Source organism: Ursus maritimus, unplaced genomic scaffold (assembly GCF_017311325.1).
Source record: "Ursus maritimus isolate PB19 unplaced genomic scaffold, ASM1731132v1 scaffold_2, whole genome shotgun sequence".
Lineage (NCBI taxonomy): Eukaryota > Metazoa > Chordata > Mammalia > Carnivora > Ursidae > Ursus > Ursus maritimus.
Window position 1 is genome coordinate 83,006,861 of NW_024424452.1, and position 18,024 is coordinate 83,024,884.

General features: G+C 43.5%; 1 pseudogene; it reads right to left on the reverse strand.

Moving 5' to 3' along the window:
* Nucleotides 1–964: 964 nt before the first annotated feature.
* Nucleotides 965–13,134, reverse strand: LOC103669371 (annotated as a pseudogene).
* Between the last annotated feature and the right edge of the window lie 4,890 nt (nt 13,135–18,024).

Below are 18,024 nucleotides of genomic sequence, written 5' to 3' on the forward strand. Positions count from 1 at the left end.
TTTCTCAGTGTTATGTTTGGCTTTCTCATTATTTTTTGTATATCAGTTATAGGTTTGGGGATTGTGGTTACTGCGAGGTTTATAAATAACATCCTACGTTTATAGTAGTCTCTACTGATGGTCACTTAAGTGAGAACACATTCTAAAAGAACGTTTTTACTTCCCTTCTGTGTTTTATGTATATGGTATCATATTTTACATCTTTTTACATCATAATTTTCTTCTAATCACAGCCTTTTCTATTCTATCTCAAGAACTCCTTTATTTTTTGCTTGCCTGGGAAACCATTTATCCAATTCTGAATGGTAACACTGCTAAGTATTCTTGGTTGTAGATTTTTTTCTTTCAGGTCTTTGAATATATCATGCCATTCTATTCTGGCCTGCAAAATTTCTCCTGAAAAGAATCAGCTGACTGGGGCGCCTGGGTGGTGCAGTCATTTAGCGTCTGCATTTGGCTCAGGGCATGATCCCCCTGTTCTGGGATCGAGCCCCGCATCAGGCTCCTCCGCTGGGAGCCTGCTTCTTCCTCTCCCACTCCCCCTGCTTGTGTTCCCTCTCTCACTGGCTGTCTCTGTCAAATAAATAAATAAAATCTTAAAAAAAAAAAAAAAGAATCAGCTGATAGCCTTATGCGGTTTCCCTTATACATAACTTTTTGCTTCTCACTGCTTGTAAAATTCTCTATCTTTAACCTTTGACTGACTTTTTTTTTTTAATTAGGCAAAGAACTTTATTAACTTTGTTTCAAACTTTATTCCCAGACTTCTTCAGCTTAATTAGCTGCAAAGAAGGTCTTGTGTATAAGCAAAAACTGGAAAGAGCTGCAGTGTCCAAGGGGCTTGGACTTAAAAATATTAGAGCTCTAGATTGTATCAGATCCATGAATAAAATTTTAAAAAGCAGTCATAATATAAAATAGCAGCTCCCAGTAACTTCAAGTTTTCTCTTCTTCAGAAGTTAATTCAGTTTGCTTTATTCTTGGAAGCTTCATCGAAATTCTCTGTAAGATCTGGGACTTCATCCTCCTCCTTTCTGGTAGCAAGTGGTGCTTTTGCATCCATAGATTGTTTGGGCAGAGCTTCAGTCAGTCTTCTTAAAGGAGTCAAACTGTCTCCACTAAGTTGGTTTAAGATACTGGGTAGCATTTCCGTCAGCTGTTTTGTCTTAGCATGGCCCGTGATGGTTATTATTAAAGTGTTCACACTGCCAGGGATGCCTGAAGTTTAGGGTTGTTAAAGTGGATCGCTGTCCTTGGTTTGTGAACACATTCGCTTTTTCAATACCACAGATATTGTTTGCCCCTAACTTCTTAAAGGAGGACTGAAATTTTTTATCATCTGCTGTAGCCGTTTCATGAACCACCTTCTTTCAGTGAGCAGTTCTTTTCCCACCAATGCACACATGTGCCTGCAGTTTGGCAAGGTCCCCTGGTTCATGACAGTTTCTTCTATCTTGTTGTAGTGGAAATGGGACCCCACGGGGGACTTGGATTGATGCTCAGGGGGTCTCGGGTGGACCAGCTGAGATTAGGTGCACACATGGGGTTGCAAGATGGCTTAACCTTTGACATTTTAATTATTATGTGTCTTGCTGTGGGCCCCCTTGGGTTCATCTTGTTTGGAAATCTATTCTTCCTGAGCCTGGATGTGTTTCCTTCCCCAACTTGGGCAAGTTTTCAGCTATTATTTCTTCAAATTTCTGCCTCTTTCTCTCTCCTTCTGAGACCCTTAAAATGCAAATATTTGTTTACTTGATGTTGTCCAAGAGATCCCTTACCTATACTCATGTTAAAAATTTTTTTCTTTTCACTGTTCAGCTTAGGAGTTTTCATTACCCTGTCTTCCAGATCACTGATCCCATTCTTCTGCCTCTGCTAAAGTACTGTTGATTCCCTCTAGAATATTTATTTCAGTTACCGTATTCTTCAACTCTGAGTAGTTCCTTTATATTTTCCTTTTTTGTTGTTTTGTTGTTGTTGAAGCTCTTACTCAGCTCTTCCATTCTTTTCTTCAGGCCAGTGGGCATCTTTATGATCATCACTTTAAATGCCTTACAGGCATGTTGCTTATCCCCATTTCATTTAGTTTTATTTCTGAGGATTTGTCTTGTTCTTTCATTTGGAGTACATTCCCCTGTCTCTTCGTTTTGCTTGGCTTTCTGTGTTTGCTTCTATGAATTAGATGGAACAGCTACTTCTCTTAAACTTGGGAAAGTGGTCTTGTGTATGGTCAACGTCTATGTAGACTCTGTGCGCCTGCTGACTTTGGCTGGTTGGCTGGAACTATGGCTGGGGTGCAGGTCCTGGGGAACACCATTCTGGGCCTGCCCTGGTGGGATGGCCAGAACTGAAGTGGGCATGGGGTGCTGGGGTTCTCTGTGCAGAGGGTGCTCTGACGGGGCAGCTGGAGCAGAAGCAGGCATAAGCTGGGAGGTCCCAGGGTGCTGTGTCCCAGGGGTGCCCTATAAGCCACCTGGAGCCAAAGTGGTATGGTCCTGGAGTGTTCTGGCCTGCTTTGCATCTGTGTCACCTTGGTGCAATGGGTGGAGCTGTAGTAAACGCTACCAAGGGTGTGTTGGTATGTGCTGCACTGGGACCACTTGAGTGAGAGGACTGGGGCTAGTGTGGGCTACGGCTCCAGGCTCAATGAGGTGGTAGGCCAGCCAGGGCACCTGGACCCTGCTCCCATCCTTGTTGTCCAAGGTGGAAGGGGAACATATACTAGTGCTTGGCAGCCCCTCTGATCTAGTGAGAGTTCCAGCAGCTCTCCCACCATTTGGTAGGGTTCCAGGACTAGTTCCTTTATATTCTAGATGCTCTCTAAATGGAGTTTTTTTTCCCTCTGTCCCAGGGTACCTTGGGCTGATGTGGCAGGCCAGGTATGGATCCCAGAATCCTGCTCTCATCTGTGTTATCAAGGTGGAGGAGGAACATAAGACGTGGTACTTGCCAGCCCCTCTGCTCCGGACTTCCGGCGGCTCTCTTTCCATTGGCAGAGTTCTAGGGCTAGATCTTTTATATTCTAGTTGTTCTTTTAAATCACCGCTTTTTGTCAGTACTCCAGGGGATCCAGGGCTCACCGAGGCAGCAGGCCAGCTACGGCCCTGGACCCTGCTTCCATCTGCATTATCAGGATAGATGCCAGAATATAAATCACGGTGCTCGACAGCCTGTCAGACCCATCTGGCAGGGTTCCAGGGCTAGTTCCTTTGTATTGTGGTTGATTTTTTAAACCGCAGGGTGGTTTTTTTTCCCCCTGTGCCCCAGGGCAAACAGATCTGCTCCTAGTCCCTTGGTAATATTCCTCCTTGCTGCAATTTGTAGCATCAAGCTGGGAGGAGTTCCTTTCGTCTGGTATTGGCCACTCTCTCAGTCTGATTGTTCAGAAGCTCTTCAGTCAGCCCTCGGTTCTTCTTCAGGAGGAATTGCTCTAGAAATAGGTGTATGTTTGGTGTGTCTGCGGAGGAGAGTTCAGGGTCATCTTACATCACCATTCGTAAGCCAGAGCCTGTACCAGTTTACTTTGGATATTTAAATGAGTTCATTTTAATCTTAACTAGCTTGACCACACGTTAAAATTCCTTTAAGACTGCCTTTTCACAAATTTTTTATAACTTTCCTGTTTTATGTTCAGATTTTGTCCTAAGTTTTTTCCTTTTTAAATAACCAGCCTCATGTTAGGACAAGATTAGTTTTCTTTTCTCCAACCAAAAATACATTCCCATCCCTCATACCTTCCTCTACCAAAAGCACACATTTTACTTTTCTTACATATGGAGATGTTTCTTCTATTATTTTTCAGGTTTAACCACATATATTAATAGATTTTTTAACCCTTAGAAATTTCCTGGTGAAATCCAGATAGTAAGCAACTGTGAATCCTTTAGGCCAGTGTTCTTTAGATTGACAAATTTATGAATATATTTCTAGAAACATGTGCTTCTTCATAATACAATCTTTCAATAAAGCAGAAAAAATATTTTGTAACACACCCAAATTCATCTATTCGGTAATTAATGTTTTATCTTTTTTGGAAATGATCTAGATATTCAATGAAATTAATTTAACTTATCACTTAACAAAAACTTACAGTTTCACGTTACCAAAAACATAGGGGAACTACTGAAAAAGTTTACCTAAAAGCTTTTTAACTTATTTAAACTGAATTCAATTTACTTGTTCTTTTTTTTTTTTTTTAAGATTTTATTTATTTATTCGACAGAGGGAGAGACAGCCAGCGAGAGAGGGAACACAAGCAGGGGGAGTGGGAGAGGAAGAAGCAGGCTCATAGCAGAGGAGCCTGATGTGGGGCTCGATCCCAGAATGCCGGGATCATGCCCTGAGCCGAAGGCAGACGCCTAACCGCTGTGCCACCCAGGCGCCCCTCAATTTACTTGTTCTTAACAATTGTAGTTAGATCATCCACAAAAGCTTCATGAGATATCAGACAAAAATCAACCATTCTCCTAAGCTATTTTGTTGAAAGATTTTTATAATATGAACTGAAATTTTAGTAACTGCACAGAGAAGTTTTCATTCTAAATCTGATAACTATAAGACAGGTTTACTTTAACTCAAAAACCTTAAATTACTTTTAATACCAAATATTTTCCAAGATCCTATGAACCTGAAATTTCTTTGGATTAAGTTCGTATTTTATTTTTGAGAGTTATGAATACTAAAGTTATATAAATGCTTAATTTTCATTAAGCCAATTAAATAGAGCTCTTTTACACATTAATTTGGACAATAAAAAATATATCTACAAATGACATACATACATATACATCTAGACAAACATCTCATAGCTTCAGTTTTAAAACAATACAAAACTCACTAGTTTACGAGTGGTAGTTGGAATAAATTAAGTTTACTCAGATGATTCAAGTCTTTTGCTATTTTTGGAGAGGACTCTTAAGATTTGTAGTTGTCCCTGGAAATAATCTTAAGGAAACTGTGGTCTAGAGTTTGGACAAAAGCACTAATTGAACTTTGTATTTTTAACAAGGCGTCTTTTCCTTTCTTTTCTCACTTTCAGGTGGTTGTGGGCTGTGTTCACACTTAATGAATTTCTAACTTCAAGGGAGAGAGAAGAAATCTAAGTGTTTTGAGGTGAAATTGACCTGTACTTAAAGGAATAATTTAACACTTGTTTCAATACCCTGATCTTTTATAATATCTGTAACCATTTTGAGAGGAATGGGTCACATTTGAGGATTCGTGAAGATAGGTGAGTTTTGACCTTTTTTCTAGATCTGCATGCATTTCCAGCTTTGTAGGGATTTCCAAGGCAAAGAACTGGATTACAACCTATCAAGGGACTAACCCACCTTTCTAACATCTTTACAAAGCATAAATCTTATAAATCTCCTTGATATAAAGTCTATTTAAAGCATTTTGAGTACACAATTCAGCCTTGGCTTCTATCAGGCCCCAAATATTGGCCTTTAGCTGATCATTTATAGGAGGGCCTAGGAGAAATTTGTGAATGGCCATGAATCTAATTTTTCTCTAAATTTGGTAGGATCGTCTCAAAGTGGAGGTAAAAGATCTGTCCAGGCGATATGAATTTCTTTTCAGTGGGGGGTCTAGGATGTATCTGCAAAGGACATTGCATAGGAATGCCTGAAGCTGGCAGAGCCTGATTACAGAGCCCTGAAAAGTAAGAGGAATTATAAGGACCAGCTTCTCTTAAATTGACTTTCTGGCTTTTAGCATTTCCCTGAGTAATCTGTATACTTTGGCCTAAAGATTAAACCAGAGTGCTCTCTGTAAATCTCGTAGGAAAAGGCAGTTGGAGGCCAGATTTTGAAAAGGGGAATTTATATTGAATGTAGATGTTAAGATGAAAAAACAGAAATGAGACTTATTAAAGGAGTCTTTAGTGCCAGCCATTCTATTAAGATTTTTTTTTTCTTAAAGCATCCATCATCTGGCCATTGATGAGTAGGAGCTTATTAATCTTAATAGTGACTCAAACCCATAAACACTTTTTTAATGGAAAGACTCTGAGGCAGCTTTCCAGTCTTAGACCCTTGGCCCCCATTATTCAAAATTTTACTCCCCAAAATAGTATAAGAAAGCAAAGTCTTTTAATGCACAGGCAGTAAGAATGATGTAGTCAAGATAATGTCTCTGGTGTCCTGTGAAAATATGAGCCCTCCCCAGTCACAGACATGCTGGTTTGTGACACTGAGCAGGCGCTACTGGAATGGTACATTCCAGCACTAACGTAATAAGCAACAGAGGTTGAGATGAAAAATGTGCTTTGTGGGGAAACTCCCCTGAGAGCTGGAATGGCCGGAAAAAGAATGCTTCTTGTAACCGCGTATCTTCAAACCTCAGCCTATTTGGCCACCAAGGTGCACTGAGATAAGTCCGTCCTCTGGACGGTATCCTCACTAGTCACAAAGCCAAGCTCTCAAGAGTGTAAACACAAGACAAAAGGAAAAGCTTCATGGATTTTTTTTTTCATAGAGGGCCCCCAGCCAAGTTTGTCTAAACAGATGCTAATGTGATGACAACTACTAGCTCACCAGTCTGTAAGGCTGGCTCAAGCAGGAGACGTATAAGGGCCTCTACCTGCATTCTTTCCCTATGGTAATTCCTTTTTATGAAACAAAAAACAGCTATTCCATCTCTAGGAGGAGATGAATTGTTCAAATCAAGAGTAGTCCATCAAATTTACGGAAGTTGCTAAGCCCAAGGAACCAGTTACACAAATACTTTCTTCTGCTAATCTAAATTTAGAGAAAAAGCACTCTCCCCGTTCTTGCTCCATTGGATGCTATAGGCAGAGCGCCAGGAGGCTAACGTGGCAAAGAGTCTTACCTTCTGCCAGCTGTTTATCGGATGTGCTGGGATCTCTCAGCTACTGCAGCCCAAGCAAACAGTGTCCGGCCTGGGAAATTATCCTGCCCCTATGCCAACTGTTGCGGAGGAAAAAAAAATTTTTTTTTAACGTTTTAAGATTCTTCTAGCTGGCCAAAGAGTTAAATTGACATGAGAAGATTCACAGGAGAAAAAGTCAAATTATGTGTGCATAGAGGCCCAGTGTTAAAAATTGAGACTCAAATAAATGACTAAGGCATGTAGTTTTTAAATGTTTTAGACAAATAAATATTCATCTGTGAGGAATGGACAGGACAAGCAAAACTTACGTTCAAGAGCTTCGATTAGTAAACAGTTTGTTTATGGGCTTTTTTAGACCTAAATTACCTGTTTTTGAGGATACGGATGTCTCTCTTCCTCCTGGCACAGGGAGGGTATCTTTCACACAGATTTATTCACTGCTTTCAGGAGACAAAGGAAGGTCACTGACCATTTTTTAAGTAACTTTAACTCAAAATAATATGCCACCGTGGAAACTTTTTGGGTAGCCTCCTCTGGGCCCCTACACTGGTAAACCCTGGGACCCCATCAGGCAGCCAGACCAAATGGAGACTACTGCCACTTTAATGTTGCTGTCTCAGAAAAATTTGCAGGGGGAGGGCTCCCTCTGCTCTGAAGGCATGTAGATAGTTTGGGACAACCAGTACTACACATCCCTGAAGGCCCAAGTCTGCCCAAGGCTGGCACTGCACAGGCCACACAGGTCAGGGTAGCCAGGGACCTGTTAAATGGCAAGTGTTGGGAGAGGCTGGGTCCCAGGAATGGGCTGTAGGGGGTAGCAGGCATCTGCCTAAATATAAGCTCTAATCTCCATGAACGCACATATTCCTGCTGAAGGTGGAACTGGAGGAAACTGAACTGCTTGGCGAGGTGTGGACTGGCTGACTGACGGAGCATCCTCCGATAAGAGACACTTAGGGTCTGGATTCCTGGCTTTGTTCTGGAAAGTCAGTCTCCTTTCTTTCAGTGATGCCTTTAGGGGGAATATGCACATTTGTGTAGGTTAGGGCTTAGAATTAGGCTGATGTCATGGATCCCCAAGAGCCCACTCTTGAGATCTGAACTCTCCCAACATTACGCAGTTCCAGGTTCCTGGGCACTCTGACCTGCATGGCTGGTGCTTGCTTAGTATGCAGACCATCAGCCCACTAAGGGTAGCTATGGCCCTCCAGGCCTGTGGAACTCAGGCCAGTTCCCAACCACCTACACAGCCGGGAGCGAAAAGGGCAAAGGGATCCCACACTCAAAAATCTTCTATGGCAACACCTTTAAACTGGCGACAATTTTATATTAACCCAATTTGGCCTGTTAAAAAGCCAGACAGGTCATACAGATTTACAATAGACTATATGCATTTAAACAAATGCTCTCCCCAAGTGAGGGAGCACTCAGATCTAGGTGCTATCATAAATGGTATCACCACCGGATCTGGAACTGATTACCTGGTGACAGATTTATCTGACATGTTCTTTACTATTCTAATTGATGAGGAAAGCCAACCCACGACTGCATTCACAGGGGAAGGCAGACAATACTAGTTTACTAGGTACCACAAAGATACCTAACAGCTCAGTAATAGCCCAGAACCATCTAACACAGGCCTTTGATGAAAAAACAACACACATAAACCAGCATTTCCCATATTAACGACATCCTTATATATGATAACTTGAAAGAACAGAAAGGGTCAAAAATAGTTAACTGAATTCATCCACCTGAGGATGGCTATTGATCTGAGTAATGTCCAAGGACCCCAGGGTACAGTAAAATTTATAGGCATGATTGGTCCTCCGAAGGCAGAAAAATATCAGACCCTTGGGGCGCCTGGGTGGCACAGCGGTTAAAGCGTCTGCCTTTGGCTCAGGGCGTGATCCCGGCGTTCTGGGATCAAGCCCCACATCAGGCTCCTCTGCTATGAGCCTGCTGCTTCCTCTCCCACTCCCCCTGCTTGTGTTCCCTCTCTCGCTGGCTGTCTCTATCTCTGTCAAATAAATAAATAAAATCTTAAAAAAAAAAAAAAAGAAAAATATCAGACCCAGTCATAAAGAACACGGCCTGCACATCAGCCAGTTGAAAGGCTCGCTGGGCAATCTATGAGGCCCTATAAAACACAGAGCCACGAATAGAAAAAAACCCAATTATACTTCAACACCCCATCCTGGAATGGGTAAAACAGCTCCTGACAGGGGAAACTATTCCTGACCCTAAATTCTTAACATGGAAATGGTATATTTTCAGATGGAACAAACGCACGGAGGATCAACCCTCCGCATGAATTGAGTGATCTCAGCAAAGCCAGCAGTGGCGCCAAAGTTTTCAAGGGGTGAGCCCATCCAAGCTCAAGCAGTCGGGCAATCAGGAGCACCCTGGCCTATGGCTCAACAATACAGTCTATAGACGGATCACCTCCTGGCACCATCTGAATTATGCTGGCAGCCCGTGGCCTTGAGGACTAATGACAGTCTAACCCTGACAGAATCAAGCTCAGAAAAATCAGCACAATATGCTAAACAGTCCTAAAATAAGTGATTGAATAATCTGTCAGTGAAAATCAGAATGAGGTATATCTTTTCTCAGACTAATGGGCAGTAGCTAATGGAACAGTTCTTTGGTCAGGAACATGTTGAGGAAATGACTGGAAAATGAGAAATAAGAACATATGGGGGAAGGACATGTGGCAGAATAGACGGCACAGGCTGACATCTCCATATTCATCACACACGTCTCTGCACATCAAAAGGACACTGCTGAAGTAACCGAATTTAGTAACCAGGTAGACAGACTCACTAGGGAAACTGAAGAGGCAAAGACTCCTAAAATTTAACTTTAAAGTGAGAATGATTCATCGCTAAGGAGGAAACAAACGCAAACTGTAAGCACACGTATACAAGAAGGTCAGTGCAACATATCACGTGACCCCACAGGCATGGGTCATTGATTGCACGGGCACATCACCAAGCAGGTCATGCCACACACATGGCTGCAGAACATCACCAAGCAGGTCATGCCACACACATGGCTGCAGAACATCACCAAGCAGGTCATGCCACACACATGGCTGCAGAACATCACCAAGCAGGTCATGCCACACACATGGCTGCAGAACATCACCAAGCAGGTCATGCCACACACATGGCTGCAGAACATCACCAAGCAGGTCATGCCACACACATGGCTGCAGAACATGGCTAGAGAAAACAAACATGTATGTTTATACCTACCAAACATCTCCAATTTGGGATTAAGAAATGTAAGCATTGCCAAATGTTTGAAGCTTGTAGGTCACAAATGAATACTCTAATAAAGTCAAAGCTAAAAGACTTCCAAATTATACAAGCTGAGTAGATAAAACACTTACCTCTATCAGATAATTAACTGTACGCACGCACAACTGTAGGCACATGGTCAGGAACACGATTACCCAATACTTGTAGGAACAATGATCAAAAGTCAACCGTCAGAGCATTAGACAGCTAGATCGCTGGCTATGGTATCCTAACCACCATAAAATTAGATTAGGGTACCCAGTTCATACAAAAGCTAACATAAAAAATGTGTTAAGAAGGCATAATGTCGAATCTCTATTTACCCTACAACCCCACTGCCTCTGGAGTCCCTGAAAGGTGTAATGGCTCGCTCAAGCAAAAGCTTAGGCTGCTTACTTTTTTTTTTTTTAATTAATAATGATTTTTTATTATATTATGTTAGTCACCATACAGTACATCCCCGGTTTTCGATGTAAGGCTCGATGATTCATTAGTTGTGTATAACACCCAGTGCACCATGCAATATGTGCCCTCCTTACTACCCATCACCGGTCTATCCCATTCCCCCACCCCCCTCCCCTCTGTAGCCCTCAGTTTGTTTCTCATAGTCCATAGTCTCTCATGTTTCATTCCCCCTTCTGATTACCCCCCCCTTTCTTTATCCCTTTCTTCCCCTACTGATCATTCTAGTTCTTATGTTCCATAGATGAGAGAAATCATATGATAGTTGTCTTTCTCTGCTTGACTTATTTCACTTAGCATTATCTCCTCCAGTGCCGTCCATGTTGTAGCAAATGTTGAGAACTCATTCTTTCTGATTGCTGAGTAATATTCCATTGTATATATGGACCACAACTTCTTAATCCAGTCATCTGTTGCAGGGCATCTCGGCTCCTTCCACGATTTAGCTATTGTGGACATTGCTGCTATGAACATTGGGGTGCATATGGCCCTTCTCTTCACTACATCTGTATCTTTGGGGTAAACACCCAGTAGTGCAATGGCTGGATCATAGGGTAGCTCAATTTTTAACTTTTTAAGGGACCTCCACACTGTTTTCCAGAGTGGCTGTACCAACTTGCATTCCCACCAACAATGTAGGAGGGATCCCCTTTCTCCACATCCTCTCCAACAATTGTTGTTTCTTGCCTTGTCTATTTTTGCCATTCTAACTGGCGTAAGGTGGTATCTCAGTGTGGTTTTGATTTGAATTTCCTTGATGGCTAATGATTTTGAACATTTTTTCATGTGTCTGTTAGCCATTTGTATGTCTTCATTGGAAAAGTGTCTGTTCATATCTTCTGCCCATTTTTTGATTTGTTTATTTGTTTCTCGTGTATTGAGTTTGAGAAGTTCTTTGTAGATCTTGGATACCAGTCCTTTATCTGTAGTGTCATTTGCAAATATATTCTCCCATTCCGTGGGCTGCCTCTTAGTTTTTCTGACTGTTTCCTTGGCTGTGCAGAAACTTTTAATCTTGATGAAGTCCCATAAATTCATTTTATCTTTTGTTTCTCTTGCCTTTGGGGATGTGTCATGAAAAAGGTTGCTTTGGCCGATGTCGTAGAGGTTGCTGCCTATGTTCTCCTCTAGAATTTTGATGGATTCCTGTCTCACATCGAGGTCTTTCATCCATTTGGAGTTTATTTTTGTGTATGGTGTGAGAGAGTGGTCAAGTTTCATTCTTTTGCATGTAGCTGTCCAATTTTCCCAGCACCATTTATTGAAGAGACTGTCTTTTTCCCACCGGATGTTTTTTCCTGCTTTATCAAATATTAGTTGCCCAAAGAGCCGAGGGTCCATTTCTGGGCTCTCTATTCTGTTCCATTGGTCTATGTGTCTGTTTTTGTGCCAGTACCATGCTGTCTTTGTGATCACAGCTTTGTAGTACAGCTCGAAATCCGGCATTGTGATGCCCCCAGCTTTGTTTTTCCTTTTCAACAGTTCCTTGGAGATTCGGGGTCTTTTCTGGTTCCATACAAATTTAAGGACTATTTGTTCCAGTTCTTTGAAAAACGTTCTCGGTATTTTGATCGGGATAGCATTGAAAGTGTAGATTGCTCTGGGTAGCATGGACATTTTAACTATGTTAATTCTTCCGATCCATGAGCATGGAATATCTTTCCATCTTTTTATGTCTTCCTCAATGTCTTTTAAGAGTGATTTATAGTTTCTAGAATAAAGGTCTTTTACGTCTCTGGTTAAGTTAATTCCAAGGTAACGTATGGTTTTTGGTGCTATTGTAAATGGGATGGATTCCCTGATTTCTCTTTAGGCTGCTTACTAACAATCCAGATATGAAAGCTTGGACTAAACCAAAATATCTAAGCCATAGACATGGAAAGGCTGGAAAAACGATCGCATTCATATTTCAGGCACTCACAGAACTAAGCACTATTTAGCACTAACAACAGTCCAGAAAAGAAATTAAAAGGGAAAGTATTAATTTAAAAAATGATATATACAGTTTGGGGGAATCATAGCACCTGTTACTAATAAAACTTACTGGGTAACTGAAGGAAAAAGCATATCACATCAAGTTAAAGAAAACAAGGTGCCTTTATAAAAATTTCAGGCCTGAATAACTCCAACTTTTATTGTATCCACACTAGATGCCTAATATTTAGTCTAGCTTGACTCAGGGCTACTATGTTTGGGGAAATATTGGCAATAATGTCCATAATAATTATAGATATCTTAGAACAGAAAGAGCAACAAGAAAGGAATATTTACGGGACACTCTCTCTATTTTGCAGGCCTGAATCTGCGATGCATATTTAACCCCGCCAAGACTAGTAAGCTGGTCAGTCCGGCCTGCTGCCTGCTGGCTATTCCGGTTTGCCTACTGCTCACTACTGGATACCGTACTCACTGCAGCTAAGAGTACCTGTGACAGCTTCAGCAGTAGCAGCTGTGCCACCATTCGAAGGTGGAATGTCACCTTCTGATCCAGGTATAACTCCACTGTCTGTGGCATCCTCTACTTCCTCCATCCTGGTCACCTTCTGGCCACTGAGGACTCACCAGCAACATCATCACCAGCATACTCCAGCCCAACCCTTACCACACCCTTCACTATCCACCATTCCGTGAGAAACCTTCAACCAATGGAGAGACCAAAGACTTAGGGAAGCCGAAGAAGTGGAAACCTCCACCTCAATCTCTGCAAGAACAGAATGGCTTAAGAAGGTTAAGTTTGGGTCATTTGGCAATTGGATAGGCTACCATGTTAAAGACTTCTTTGTTGTAATACTGGGGATATGGTTACTTAAACTGGTCATTAAACTATGGTCTAAAAGAATGTGCGTTGAGCAAAAAATAGTCCCAAAAGATGAGTGTTTGTGAATAAGATTGTTAAGTCACGTAGAATCACAAGGTGGAATGATGTTTTTGTGAACTAAGATTTGTACTGGGCATTAGGCCCTTAGTATTAATTAATGTGGGAAAGATATGAAACCACAGGGTGCATATCATGTATTGGTTTAATAGGATTTCAAATCCACTTGTTTATGGCAAAGACCAAAAAAAAAAAAAAATACTGTTGGTTCAAGTTGTTTTGATACAAGAATGAAGTAAGCTGTGTCAGGATGTCATCTCCTCCGTTCTCACCCCTAAGAACTCCGAAGCTCAGCTCATGGGGGGCCCTGCTGGGGACTGGTTAATAAAAAACCTATGAAGACCAACCGCGCAAGGGGCCATCCGACTGCACGTAAGAGTTTCTGAGGATGAGGAGAGAGCGCTCGCCCTGTGCAAGGCTCTGCTTCTCCCATCTGCGAGAGCTCTCTGAAGACCAGGCGGCAATTAGCTCCTGCCTGGTCAAGGCGACTCTCTTACCTGCAGTGGCAGGAGATATGCAGTCGCCCCTGAAGACGGTCATCTCGTCTGTCCACACCAGCACTGTCGTGCCTCAGCTACGCGCTCTCGCAACAGGAGCCTCGCACGCCGGCACTGACAGCTGGACTTCGAATCAGGCAGACTCCAGTTACTGTGAACAGCCTGCTCCATGACCTGGTCTTGCCTGCCGCTGCCCTGTTCCAGGTCCCTGGCTACCCTGACCTCCAGTGCTGGGCACGAGCGGCTAGAACCCTACCGACTGCTCTTGGCCCACTGCGGCTGTCTGGGGCTGTGAAACTAGGGTCCATCTCTAACCACCTGCATTGCCTCAATGGTGGAGGAAGCCCACTTTCCAAAAATCACTCTGAGGGAACCACTGAAATGAGTGACAGTCAGCCTCCACAGGTACCTACAATTTGGGGCAGATCCTGGGCTTCTGCAACAATCAAGACTCCTAGGTGTCCCTTTGGGGGGATGCTTGGGCCAGCCTTCCCGATCCAGCCATGGTAAAGCCGTCCAGATTTCTCGAGTTCTACCTTCAGGGGAAATACGGGCATTTGTATAGGTTAAGGCTTGGAATTAGGCCGATGCCAAGTACCTCCAATAGCCCCCCAAGTTTGTGTCCCAGCCTTGCCTGCCATTGCCCTGTTCTAGGTCCCTGGCTACCCTGACCTCTAGTGCTGGGCACGAGCCGTTAGAACCCTACCAACTGCTCTTGGCCAGCTGGGGCCTACAGGCCTGTGGATCTGGGGTCCATCTCCAGCCTTGCAGGACCTTGCCCTGTTCCAGGTCCCTGACTACCCTGCACTGCACACCTAGACAGCCAGCCTTTGGCAGAGAGTGCTGACAGGCTGTGCAGTTCAGTCCGTGCCCATCCTTCTGGAAATTCGTAGGGTGGAGAGAGCTTTCTCCCTGCAAATCTTGTTTAGGCAGCAGCTTTTAAACTGTTGACAGGGGCGCCTGGGTGGCACAGCGGTTAAGCGTCTACCTTCGGCTCAGGGCGTGATCCCGGTGTTATGGGATCGAGCCCCACATCAGGCTCCTCTGCTATGAGCCTGCTTCTTCCTCTCCCACTCCCCCTGCTTGTGTTCCCTCTCTCGCTGGGTGTCTCTATCTCTGTCGAATAAATAAATAAAATCTTAAAAAAAAAAACAAACTTGACAAACTGTCCAGAACTTCTCTAGCAATCAAGGCTCACAGGTGTTTGTTACTGAAGGGTGCCCCGGCCATCCCACCTTGCCCCACCCTGGCAAGACAGTGCAATTATTCCTAGTTTGCCATCAGGGGGAATATGCCCATTTGTGTGGAGTAAGACTTCAAATTAGGCAGATGCCAGGTAACCACAATAGAGCACTTTAGGACTCTGCCTTTGATGCTTACTCTGTTCGGTTCACCATCTACCCTGTTCTGCATGGCCTGCACATGGGCAGGACACATCACCCAGAAGCCAGCCTTGTGCCGACCCAGCGCTCCAAGCCCGTGGAGCTCCAACCAGACACAAACTACCTGCATAGCCTCCAGCATGGAGGGACCTCACCTTCCAAAAATCAATCTCAGCTGACAGCTACAAATGGACAACAGTGGCTCCACGTGTGCTTGCTATCTGATGGGCCCAGGACTTCTCTAGGAAACAGGACTCCCAAGCATTTCCTGATGGAGGACACTCTGTCTTCTTTGCTTTTCCTTGGAAAAGCAGTTGTAAACCTACACCACTTCCTTCAGGGGGAATATTCCACAATGGGTGAGAAGGCCTTGCTATTTGGCTGATGTTTTATACACCCAAGAGCCACTCCTGTGCCCCACCCCTCTCCTCACATTTGCCCCATTCTAGGTCCCTAACTACCCTCACCTGCATGGCTCACACATGAACAGTATGCACCCATTCAGCTGCTCTTGGGCAGCTGGGGCCCTCTAAGCTATGGAGATAGGGCTCACCCCCCAACCCTGCACTGCCTGAAGGATAGAGGAAGCCCAACCCCCAAAATGGCTCTGAGCCATCGGCTGAATGAGCAACAGTGCAACCCCACGTAGAATGACTGCCTGATGAGGTCCCAAGCTTCTGCCGCAATTGAGTCCCCCACGTGTCTCTTAACGGAGGATACCCTAGCCAGCCTGCCTGGCCAAGTCCTCACAAGACAGTCCAGAATCCTCCAGCACGATCTTCAGAGGGAATACGTACATTTAGGTCTGCAGGGCTTAGAATTAAGCAGATGCCATGAACTCCCTAAGAGCCTATTCCCATGACCAAGCATCTCCCAACTTGCTCTGTCGCAGGTCTCTACCTAGCCTGACCTATATGGCCATGCATACTCAGTACCCACCTAGTTTGCCAGCCGTGGGAAGCCGTTTTAAAACAATATAAAACGCACTAGTTTATAAATAACAGTTGGAATAAATTAAGTTTACTTGCTCAGATGACTGAAGTCTTTCACTATTTGTGGAGGACTTCTAAGATTTGCGTCTGTCCCTGGAAGTAACCTTAAGGAGGCTGTGCTAGAGTTGGGGCACCACAGGCCTTTTAGCAGTTTGATTTTTAAAAACGGTCTCTTTCCTTTTTTTTCTTCCGTCTCAGGTTGACTGTGGGCTGTGTTTATAGTTCAAAGACATGATTAGATTTATAACATTAAGGCAAAGAGAAAGAACTCAAGTTTGCTCTGTGTAAATCTTGTAGGGAAAGGAAAGTGAAAATAAGCAAATGGTGCTGGATTGTGAGAAGGGGATTTTACGGTGGAGGCGGACATTAGTTTTTGTCTTTTTTTTATGTTAATTTTTGTCTTAGGTTTAATCTGTTCTTTCACGTTGCTACAGGAGTCCCTAAGTGTAGCATTTATATTAGTAAAGGAATTGTTATGGGGAAAGAATGCAGGCATAGGCCCTATCAGACTGTGGTTCAAGCCAGCCTCGCAGACTGGCACGTTCCTGATTCTTGTCAAACTGGCATCTGTTTAGACAATCCTTGCTGTGGGTCTCATATGTAAAAACTGGATGAAATTTTACTTTCCTCATTAGTAGCGTTTCTATTAATAAGACAATTGAGTACTGTCTATGGTGAGCTGCTTTTTTCTTTATTTGGCCACTTTAAAGGATCCACCACTGAGCCACTGACAAATGGAATCTTATTAAGGCAAAGGCCTTCATCAGACAGGTAGTAAGGAGGATGTGGTGAAAACAGTATCTCTAGTTTCCCACGAAAATATAAGCTGCGTCTAGTCACAGACCTGCTAATCTGTGACACCAGGCAGGCACTCCTGCAATGGGACTTTTCCAGCACTAACAAGCAATGAAGGTTAAGATGACAAAGGTCCCTTATGGGCTGGGACCTCTTATAACAAATCCCCTTGAGAGCTGGTGTGTCTGGGCAAAGGGAGTGCAGCTAGTAAGTGCACATGTTGTAACCCCAGGCGATCTGACCAAGTTGCCCCCAGGTACGTGTACCCTGTGGATGGTGAAGACCAGAGAATATTCTCCCTGCTAATAAAGCCAAGCTCTTAGGACATAGAACAAAATTAAAGGAAAACCTCATCCAGATTTTACATGGAGGACCCCCAGCAAAGTTTGTTTAAACAGATGCTAGTCTGATGAGAACCTTGAACTCATCAGTCTGTGAGGCTGGCTGGAACAGCAGGCTATTGAGGTCTATGTCTGTGTTCTTTCCCCATGGCAATTCCTTTTTATGACAAATGACACAAAAGACAAACACTGACCATCTCTGGGAAGAAATGAATCATTCAAAGCAAGAGTACTTTACCCAATTTACGAAAGTCGCCAAGCCCAAGGAACTAGTTCCATGAATATTTTTCTCGAATATATGATCTAAATTTAGAGAGAAAAACGACTCTCCCCACTCTTGTTCCATTAGATTCTACGGGAAGAGAGCAGGTGGGGGTGGGGGGGATGGCTGACATAATAAGGATTCCTACCTTCTGCTGGCTTTGTCAGATATCCCAAGGTCTCTCTCAGCTGCAGCAGTGTCCAGCCAGGGAAGTTTATCTTGCCAACTATAGCAACTTTTGGAGAGAAAAAATATTTCCCT